The sequence below is a fragment of the Triticum dicoccoides genome, chromosome 2B, assembly GCF_002162155.2.
Source record: "Triticum dicoccoides isolate Atlit2015 ecotype Zavitan chromosome 2B, WEW_v2.0, whole genome shotgun sequence".
NCBI classification, from domain to species: domain Eukaryota; kingdom Viridiplantae; phylum Streptophyta; class Magnoliopsida; order Poales; family Poaceae; genus Triticum; species Triticum dicoccoides.
The window spans coordinates 815,280,981-815,292,616 of NC_041383.1; the positions used below are offsets into that span (position 1 = coordinate 815,280,981).

At 46.5% G+C, this 11,636-nt stretch overlaps 1 pseudogene; it reads right to left on the reverse strand.

Annotated features, from left to right (window-relative positions):
• Positions 1–3,391: 3,391 nt before the first annotated feature.
• LOC119368972 lies at positions 3,392–11,636 on the reverse strand (annotated as a pseudogene).

Genomic DNA, 11,636 nt, shown 5'->3' on the forward strand with positions numbered 1-11,636 from the left:
TCGTCTTTTCTTCATATTTATAAAATAGTCGAAATACATGTATTTCCAAAAGAATACTTCGATTTTGAGATTCATCATCTTACATTTTGAAAATGTTCAAGCAATATAAAACAATTTTGATGCAACTTTCAAAAGAATGTGCATACCATTCCAAATACTGTTCGTGACATTTAGAAAAATTTAGCGCGTGTAGAAAATTGTGTTACATTTTCAAATGTGTTTATAAAATGCAAAAATAATCTTCACGTAATTTGAATAGAAATATTCCATACCATTCAAAAAAACATTTGTGACATACTAATAAAATCACGCACTGCCTAACTATGTTTATGACAATTTAGAACAAATGTATGCAATGCAAAAAAATGTTTTTGATTTGGGAGTATCGCTTTGTTCCGCATCTACGCCGAATATTCCTTCGGTGGCAACGAGTGGGTTCCATTCCCTCCATATGGGAAACGCTAGAACCAGACACAGGTACTGGTGCAACCCATGTTGTTCCACTTCGTGACTGAAGCCAAGCACACCTATAAAGACTATCCTTATCAAAGGCTTACGCATATCAATCTTCGCGCGAACTATGTAGAAATTTCAGTGCATATGCTAGAACTACAAATTCCATGACAGGAAGTACTCCCTCCATTTTTGTATACAAGGCCACTACCAAAATTATAATTTGCAGCTATACAAGGCCACTAACACAAATCAATGTAAAATTGATGAGGTTTGCCTCGTACTAGCAACCGAAGACATTAATACCTCATGCATGTATGCGGGAGTGAGAAGATTAATATGCACCATATTAATCAACCAACGAGGAGTGAGAGAGTTGTCTTGTTGTGCATTGGAGAGAAAATACACATTAATTAACACGTCAAGCAAGGAGAAAATACTATTTTGCAATATTGGTTTAATTAGCCATTAATTTCTACCTTGGTACCTGTAATATGGGTTTGTGGCCTTGTATATAAAAATGGAGTTCATCAAGCACCGGAGATGTTGGGCCAAAGAATATTCCTCCATGATTCAAAACTTCTATAACGTCCATGTTTTCTTTTCTTTTGAGGAATCATCACATATACACAGACTCGGAACCTCCAGGTCTTCATTGAAATGGGGCCCCTGTTGGTGAGAGTTGAGTTTTTCAAGTTGAGAAAAGAAACAAATTAGAGATGGTCTTTGTGGAAAAAGTGGTCTTGGTCTTAATCAGAAAAACTCATGTTGACAAAACAATTTTGGATTCCCAACTGCCTCCAACTCTGATATAGTTTTTAAATACTAGAAGCAGTAAATTTCATATAAGAGAGGTAGAACCAGACTACTATATATTATTTATTTTTTGAAATGGCGGGATTCCTGCATTCATTAAGAAGAAGAAATTACTCGGTTAATTAGGGAAAATCGAGTGAAAACCAGATTGTCTAGTCAAATATGAAAAACCGGGCAAAAACCATCACAACCGCTGAGCAGCATCCAGAAGATACATGTTGTGGATACCCACCAATGGTAGGGTCATAAGAGGCACATCTTGGCCCTAATGGAGGACCGACAACACCAAACATTAAGACCTCCGGGTCACCGATCTACTCGGACAGAATTTGAGGTTCCCATCACTCGGACCGTACTCATCCACTCGATCACCTCCAAACCACTCGGGCGCACGTGTCACTCGGCAGTAGGAGGCGAACAGCCGGACGAGGAATCTTGAGCGTCAAGGGGTGCACGGCATAAGTATTACCAGCATTTACTTCGTTAGTTACACTTTGTAGTGCGCATCATAAATACATACACTTAAACCCCACCCAAAGGGGGCTAGACGAGGGGCTGGTGTACTCTATATAAGCCACCACGTAGCACATGAACATGGATTCACATTCCATTTGTAATCAGACACAAGAGAAAGCATAGCCCCAGGGCTCGAGACGTACTATTGTTACGTCCTTTGTGAGGGGCCCGAAATCGTAAACTACGTGTGTCACTTCTCCGTCATAGCTTGATCTAGCCCTTGTTCATACCCCTATTCCTTACTGTCAGAGTCATTCCCACAATAGTTGGCGCCCACTTTGGGGTTGCGCATCTTGCAGTACAAGGCACAGGTGGATTCTTCATCTTCCGTCGTTCTTGGCTTCGACATGAAGCTCAGCATCTAAATCCGTTTTGGTGCCCTTCCCTTCGACGCAGACGATTCGGTGTGGCTTCAGGAAGCCCCGCTAGATATGGAGTCGCTACCCATCCACGGATGATCGTGGCCTCAATGTCGGACCACTCCGGTTCGCCCCGCATGTACTCGCTGTCCACGGAACCGTCGATGTGCTCAGCGAGATTGTACTCGCGGAGGATGAGGTTGAAGTAGGTCTTCCATGCGTAGTACGACGTGCTGGAGCTGTCTAGACGGATAGGGACCCCGGCCTCGATGTTGAGGTCACGGATGGCGGCGGCAGAGTGCTCGGGGCCGGCGAAGGGGTTCGATGAGCGGGTCGTGAAGGAGCCCGGAGAAGACATGGCGGCGGGTAGGGTTAGGGTTTTGGGAGGAGGAGGATGTGGCAGTGGCGGGGGAGGCGGCTGCGGGAGGGCCGTGGCGCGGCAAGGGGCAGCGGGCGGCGCGAGCAGCAGCGGCAATGGAGGGAGAGGGTGGCACGGCAGTTGGCAGCGAGCGGCACGCGGCGGAGGGAGGCACGGCGCGGCTGCGGTGGGCGGCGCGGCCGAGGGGCGGAAGCTGCGCACGGACGGCGGCGGCGCAAGTGAAGGAGGGGCGCAACGGCGGTGGCGAACCCTAGGTTAGGACCGAAAAGGATGATACTGTATGTAGACGGACAAGTTTGGAATACTATAATCATTGTATTGATGGGGTGCTGGTGCACGTATATATAAGTACAGGGTAGGCCTCAACCTTAATTATACATGACTAGGAGGTAGACCACAACACGTAATACATGCAACACAAAATATATACTCAACACAGACCAAGGGACCTGCATATATCATAACTTCTATGACTTTCTCGTTTCTTCATCATATATACACAGACTCGAAATCTCCACCACTTCATCTAAATGGGGCTCCTGTTGGTGACAGTTGAGATTTTTCAAGTTGAGAAGGGGAACAAATCAGAGATGGTCTTTATCAGAAAAAGGTGTTTGTGCATGGTGTTAATTAGACAAGCTCATATTGACAATACTATTTTGATAATAAGATTTCGAACCGCCTCCGACTCCGATACAGTTTGTAAGTATTAGAAGTAGTAAATTTCGTGTGATAAAAGGGGTAGAGCCAGCCTGCTATTTCTTTTTACAAGGAGATTAACAGTCGTCTTCAACACAGTTACTATGTGATCTCCTCTTATTTGAGCGCAGGCAGCAAACACACCTTCTAGGTTGGACGTACGATGAGACTAGTAGCACTGCTGGCGGATGCGGCCGACGTTCCCTTGAGGTCCCTGGAGCATCCCCATCTTGCTCATGGAGCTGCCGAACTGGTTCCAGAACCACCACTCATTGTCGGCGAAGTCGTTCACGTACTCTCGGGTGGTCTCATTGAGGAGGAGCTGCACGTCGGAGGTAAGAACCCCCTTCCCCTGTTTGAGGTTGATGTAGTACTTGTTGTCGAACTCTTCCGGGGTGGTCACGTCGAGGTCCTGACGCCGGTTCACGTCGGCGGTGCAGTTGTCTTGTAGCTTTCGGACAAAGTCATCAGAGTCGGAGTTAGGGAAACGGTCGCTGAAGGTGGCGCAACGAGCTTTCCCGATGGTGTGCGCGCCAGAGAGAACCACAAGATCTTTCTCGTCGAGGCTGCGGCTGCGGAAGGCAGTGATAAGCTGGTCAACACTGAAGGTGCGGGGTGGGAGTTCCTCGACGAACCTCAGCGGTGCGGGCTCGAAGCTGTCTAGCCTACCGAGTGGCACATGGTAGGGTTTGCCACCTGACTGCAAGTTGCATGATGAAAGCATATGATTTAGCATGTACATTAGGAAAAGATTCTTTTTCCAACCGGGCTCACACCCTTTTCCATTAATTTTGCAATCAACGGAAATACATTGTAGCAGTAATTATCCAAGCCATCCATCCAAAATAAGACTGAAAGGGGAAGAGCAAGCTGGAGCATCGCCAGGAAACCCACCGCAAGATGACCCTAAAACGGATCAACCGCCATGGGGCAAAAACCTGACGACACTTACTAGCCTCTATCCTAACCAACAGTGACAATAAAACGAACCCTGGAAGGCTACCTAGCCTACACAGGGCAGAAAGCGGCAATTCTCCAAAATCATAGGACACTCCAGGACGGGCATCAAACCCCAGTGGACTGCAAAGCGAACAAGTTAGCCGATCTGTATCCCATCTTCATCTTTCAACATCATCACACCTCGCGATTGGTTCATGTCCGCCAGAGCTGCTGCCACATACGCCAGTCTCTTCACGCCCGCCTAAAACTTCGACTTATCTTCTCCTTTTAGCAGCCCTGCCCAATACAACATAAAAGAACAAGCACTGAAAACAGCCTCCAAAGGAGAGCGAGCATTATACTTGTCAAAGGTAACTTTATTTCGGAGACACCAGATCCCCCAGCACAAAGCAGCAAGAATCATCATGTAAAACTTTTTTCCTCCAGGGAAAAATTTATACAACCACGCCCAACTTTGCCATAGCGATCGTGGGCAACAGGATGCTCCAGCCGTGAGCCCCAGGGTCCCCCAGACAGTTCTAGCATGAGAACATGTAAAGAACAAATGGTTTGCAGTTTCTACACTGGTGCAGAAAGAAGAAATAGGGTTCCCAGGCCAATTCCTCTTCCGTAAGTTATCCCGAGTCAACACAGCATTTTGGAAAAGCTGCCACAAAAATATTTTGATTTTGAACGGAATGCTGGCTTTTCAGATCCACTTATAGTTAGGGCCAGCTATATCTCTCTCCAACCACTCATACACAGATTTAGTGGTAAGCTTTTTGTTCTTGCACAGTTTCTAAAATACAGTGTCAGGGGTAGTGTTTAACGCATATTTTCTAGCCTCAGACACAACCCATTCCCATTGATCATAAATTTCCCCAAACAACCTGCGCCTGAAGCCCAGTTTATAGTTTTTTGCCACAAAATCCGCAACGGTCCCATCCTGATCCTGACATATATTGAACAGGACAGGGAATTTTTCGCACAAGGGCGCAGCATCTAACCATGGATCATGCCAAACCCTAGCCAAGTTACCACTATTAATCTTGACAGCTCTCCCCTCCATATATGTCTCCTTAACTTTCATAATCGCCTTCCAGCAGGGGGAATCCGAAAAACGACTACGAACATTAGCCACAGTTTTGTTTTTGAAATATCTTGCCCGAATAATTTGTTGCCACAGCCCATCTTTAGTTTCAAGCTTCCACCACCACTTGGTCAACAAGCTAATGTTCTGCTTATGGAGGTCCTTGATCCCCAACCCACCTTTTTTTTGGACCGACATACCCTAGCCCATTTCACCATATGATAAGCACGTTTGTTATACTTTCTCCTCCAGAAAAACCTTCTCCGATGTTTATCCAACTTACCAATAAAAGTCTTGTTGAATAAGAACATAGACATAAGATATAAGGGGATGCCATCCAGGCTCGAGCCTAACAAGGTGAGCCTAGCTCCTGAAGACTATGCATAAGCTATCCAAGCATCAAGTTTTTTAATCATTTTAGGATCCAATGAATCCAGCTCAATATTTTTTAGAGTGGAGTAGGAGACCGGTGTACCCAAGTATGTCATGGGTAAAGAACCTACCTGACATCCAAACATCTCAGCATATATTGCATCAGTCTCATTATCCCCCCCTATAGTAATAATTTCGCTCTTGTCGAACTTAATTTTCAACCCGGACATGAGTTCAAACAGATAAAGCAATAGTTTCACATTAACAGCTTTCTCATTATCATGTTCGAAGCAAATGACAGTATCATCTGCATATTGCAAAATCCCCACTCCATCCTTTATAAGATCAGAAGCTAACCCTTTGATAAGGCCATTTTTCTGGGCCGAGGTCATCATCTTGGCCAGACATTCTGCTGCAAGATTAAATAGGAACGGAGAATGTGGGTCACCTTGCCTTACCTCTTTGGCACTCTGAATATAAGGGCCCATCTCATCATTGATCTTAACACTAACCGTCCCATTCCTTATGATCTGATTTACCCACCCAGACCATCTTTGGTTAAAGCCACGTTTAACATGACACTCTAGCAAAAAATCCCAATTGACTTTGCCATAGGCTTTTTCAAAGTCAAGTTTGAGAATCACTCCTTTTTGTTTTTTGATATGAGTGTAGTGCATGATCTCATGTAGTGATAAAATGCCATCTACTATATGCCTCCCCTTGATAAAAGCATTTTGATGTATGCTAAACAGTTTATGAGCATATTTGCCAGCCCTAAGGTCCATGACCTTAGTAATAAGTTTATACGGACAACGCAGAAGACAAATTGGCCTGTATTGCTGTATTCTCCTAGCATCATTCGACTTAGGCAATAGGGTGATAATGCCATAGTTCAACCTTTGCACATCTAGTTTCCCTTCATAAAACCATTCAAAACGGGCAAATAAGTCCGGAGCTACAACCTCCCAGCAATGTTGATAAAACTCAACCGGGATATTATCTGGCCCGGGCGCCCTATTAGAGTTCATGTCAAATAATGCTTTTTTAATTTCCTCAATAGAGAATGGCTTAGTCAGTTCCTCATTGTCATCAGAAGAAATTTTTTCCTCGTGCGACCATAGATCTCCATCAATGTGACAGAGATTTCCAGGGGCAGGTCCGAAAAGATTTTTATAATACTCTGTGGCATGTGCCAGAAGGTTCTTAGTCCCTTCAATAGTGATCGCACCACACTCCAAGGAGATCAATGGAATTTTTCCTTCTGCGGCCATTAGCAACTTTATGAAAAAAGTTAGTATTATTATCTCCCTTCAAAAGCCATCGCTGAGTAGAGAATTGATGCCAATACAACTCTTCCTCTATATACAAGTTATTGAGCTCTAGCAAAATTTCCAGTTTTCTGGTATAAGCCTGTCCACATAACCCAACAGTCTCCTCAAGCCCTTCCAGCTCCTGCAATTCTAGCTTAATGATATTTCTTCTGATTTTGTTGTGTCCAAAAATATTGGAACCCCACCCTTTAAAGAATTTTTTTATTCTCTTCAGCTTTATGTTCAGAGTGTCAATAGGATCCTTGGTATATACCGGTTTCGACCAAATATCAGCAACCAGAGGCAAAAAATCTGGGTTATTAAGCCAGTTATTGTCGAACTTAAAGCACCTATTACCAGGTGCTCTAGAGGAGGCCAAACCCCCATTTAGTAACAAAGGATTATGATCAGATAACTCTCTAACTAGCTTACTAACTGAAACTAGGGGATACAAGTCCTCCCAGTCAGACGACATCAATACCCTGTCCAACTTCTCTAGGGTAGGGTCTTCCTGTTTGTTAGACCAGGTATAACATCCCCCTGCCATACTTATCTCTCTGAGCCCAAGGAGGTGGATGACAGAATTGAACACATCAGAAAAGTGGGACATAGGAGTTTTCTTGTTTTTTTCTCCACTATGCCTAAGGATATTAAAGTCTCCTCCCACCAGGTAGGGGATGTGGGTGTTGTTGCACATACTAGATAATTCAGCAATGAATTCTGGTTTATTTTCATCCTGAGCTGCTCCATAAACCACTAACAGGGCCCAATTGCATTTCTTACCTTTATCAAAAAGGTCCATTTGCAGGACATATTTTCCATGCTTAACATTGATCAGATCAAATTTGTCTTTATTAACACCGCCCAGAATACCTCCCGACTTACCCCTGGAAGGGATCCAATCCCATTTGAATTTACCTTCAGGGTCCAACTTCCTAAAATAGGAAGGATTATAAGATTTTTTCATAGTCTCTTGCAGACCAATAAAATCCACATCATTGGCATATATGATATCAGTGAGGCAGATAGACATGCCCTTCTTGCCTGCCCCCCTACAGTTCCATAATAGTCCTATCATTTATACTTAGCAGGTTTCCCCCTCTCCCTGGTAGGTCTGCCAGGATCCAGGGCAGACTTACCATCTTTATTCTTTATCTGACTCCTCGTTACCGGCTTGTCCCTATCCTGGGGGGATAGGACCTTCACTTTTTTCCTCTGCTGATCACATTTCTTTTTTTGTCTAGATTGCACCAGAGTATAGGGCTCCTCATCATCTACACTTTCATTCTCCCAGGTTAATAGTAAAGGGATGTCATTACCTAGCCCATCATTAACAGTAATAGGGGGAATGTTAGTTTCAGCCTTTTTATCATGCAAGAGGGTCCTAGGTACTTCTAATTCCCGCAACACATCTATCGTATCGAAACTATCATCAGGAATATGCACCCCCATCATAGCAGCTCGAGCAACAATAGTAGTATCATCAAGCACAGAGAATTGGTAATTCAAGTGGGATATATTTTTACCTTCAGCATCACGTTTCTTCAGTCTGTTGGTAGCCATCTCCTCCACACGATCAAGCTTCAGGAACTGTCTACGTGAAGCCCGCCCTTCAGGAGCAAATTTTTCATGCATCGGTGAGCCAGAAGGTGATTCAACAGTGTAAACACTGTGACTATCTCCCCCTTCCGTGGACCCCTCATCAAGAGGAACGATATGAGGCAGAGATGGCCACACCACATAATCTGACAAGGGAGGAAATTTTTCTCCATAAGATTCATCAGCATATTGCATGAACATCGGGGATGGAGGAATAGGGGTTTGGATAATATCCCAAGCACCTTTTTTCATATTGCCAGCAACATTAGGAGATTTTTCCTCCTCCTCCCCAGATATCTCATCACTTTTTTCCTCATAAGTTTTTTCAGCTGGTGATTCAGAGTAAGCCATTTTCTCAGATGCATATTCTCTAGCCATGGATTCGAGCAAAAGCTCAGTATGATTTCCCTCATCGCTATCCCCCTCTTCCTCACTTTCAGCTACCGCAGATAACCTTTGTGACCCTTTATCATAGGTTTGAGAAGTGAAATTACCCATCACAGATGCACTGGTTTCTCCTTGTCCATCAGAAGAAGCAGGATAGGAATTCATCATAGCTTTCTTAGGAAAGGATGGAGATGCACTGCTGTCCACAGTGACAAAGGCTTGACTTTTTTCTCCTCCCCCCATCACAATTTTTTCAACCTCATAATAGAAATCATAGAACTGTTCTCCCAACATGCCCTCAGCAGTGGGGAGGGATTTTTTTCACCTCTCTACATCCAAGGAGAATTCTAACGTACTCAGGTTTATGCAGAGTGGATTCATCCACCTCAAGAGTGCTACCTACCAGAGCTCCTGCATAAGCAACATGCTCAGCATTTCTCTAAAGGAATATTGCTAACTCTAACCCAAGCCTTCTCCATTTCCCCCTTAGCGCCAACAGATGCTGACCAGGGCTTTAGATTGACCACAGCAGCCCCATCCTTCACAGGTAAGCATTTCCCATAGCAACAGGCCCTCTCCACCTCACTAGCATTAGGAAATCTCATCACAAATTGATTATGCCCTATGGAACGAGCAGTACAGCTCCATTTCTTTTTACCAGGCTTATGAGCAAAGAAACCATTAAACTCAGATTCAATCTCTTTAGCTGTAGCACTCCCCTCCACAATAGAAATCACAACACTATTAGTCTTCTCATTTTTCTTAGCAGCGCACACATCAGGGATATAGAAAAAACCCTGCCCAGGAGATTGGAAACCACACAGGAAAGGGATACATTCCCATGGCCTCAAAGTTTGACATAACTGTGCCATATGCCCAAGCTTATTGCATTTTTCACAACGCACAGTAGGACAGCGAGGAGCAAAGTGACCTGGAAGATTGCAGTTGAGGTAGAGCTTGTCGTTGGTCTTGGCAGCTGGATCTGGAGCATCCACTGCAGTCGACGAAGCCGTCTGAGCCGTCGACGTCGTCGTGTTCGCCCGCGCCTTGGCGTCTCCACCCATCGCCCTTGCCGCAGCTTCCCATCTGTCTTCGGAACCTCCGCCAGATCTGGCCCCGCCAGAGGGAGGCGGCGGCGGATCCGGGCGTTGCCACACCATGTGGCGAGAGGAGTTCGCCTGCGCCGTCTTGCACCCCCCGCCGAATCCACCGCGCGTCGAGGAGTCTCGCCATCCGCCAGATCTCCCTCCTCCTCGATCCCCCATCGATGTGGTTGTAGCACTGCACCCGTGCACATGCACACCCGTCACCTGAGCGAACGAACGCTCGTCGCCGCCCACCTTGCCTCGCCACCACCCGAACGAATCTCGTGAGGGAGGAGAGGAGGAAACCCTAGTTTTCTCCCATAGGTGCCCGAAGAGCGGCGCGAGATGAGAGTCGCGGCTCTCAATAATGGAGGTAGGTGGGGTGGGAGGGGGATATGATGCGTCCGCTCCCTCTCCACGCGCCGCGGTCTCCCCCTGGTCTCTGGGCCCGGTGTGGCGGTGAGACCGCCATGGATCCACCTCTCCCGTGCTGCCAGATGTACCGCATCCATCCGCTGCATGGTTCCACCCCTCCCCCACCGGCATGCATGCCCCCACCTCCCGCGTCTCCGTGCATGGCGCCCGGTCAACCCTAGCCCGGTGACACGGGAAAAGGATGGTCTGATCCGGCTCGATGCACTCTCCCTCGTGTAGATAGCGCGCATCCACCGTCACACCACGCGTGTCGACCAATATCATCCGCAGCGCGCCGTGCCGTAGGACGATCTCGCCGGCAGCGGCGGTGAGGACGCGTGCCGAGATGAGGTCGGCGACGTACGTGACGCGCCAGCGTGTCTCACGGGTCTCGCGCTCCATCCTGTCTTATGGAAACCTAATGCTCATCTTTTTTAGATCTTCAACAGATGATGATCTCTTCTCGCTAGTTGCTTACCTAGCAAGCTCGTCGAGTCGTCCCGTCCTCCATAATTCTGTTCCCGTTCTGCTCCGTCGAGTTCTCGGAAAAGATTCTTACATATTTAGTAGCAATACTTACGGAAGTTTAACCACATGTACTGTATTTTTTCTTCTTACAGAAGTGACATACCGCTACAACGACGTCGTGAGTGGCAAGGGCCATGATGTCAGCGCAGGAGACGGTTGGCCCGCAGGCGGTGTGCACTTTATCACGGATTTCCTCCATGAGGAACGCCACTTTCCGCCTCATATCAAGAGACACAGGTTCGGTGGCATTTTCATCTCACTCCATGGTGTTCCCAGCAGAAGGATAGATGCATCGCATCCCTGTAAAACATACATATATAATGTGTGCATGTGCTACATAACTCAGTGTTCTCCGAAATAATTATTTATCAGGGGCATGCACTTACTTATTACCTGGGGGAAGCAATCGTGGAAGAACATACGGAGGAGATCGGCGGCGATGGTGATATCCTCCTCGAGGGCTTCTACCACAGCGGTGCGCACGATGCCCTGCAGATCGGGGCACGACAGGTCGTGGTAGTCCGCGGAGAGACCGTCTGCTATGGTCACTACTGGAAGTGTACTATGGTACTGGCCATCGGTAGTCATGGAGATAAGCTGATCCGGCCGCGTGGATGGGAAAGCTGCTGGGAAGAGCATTGCGGCGACGACGAGTCCTGTCATGGCCACCATTGCTCTACTGCAAGCCAT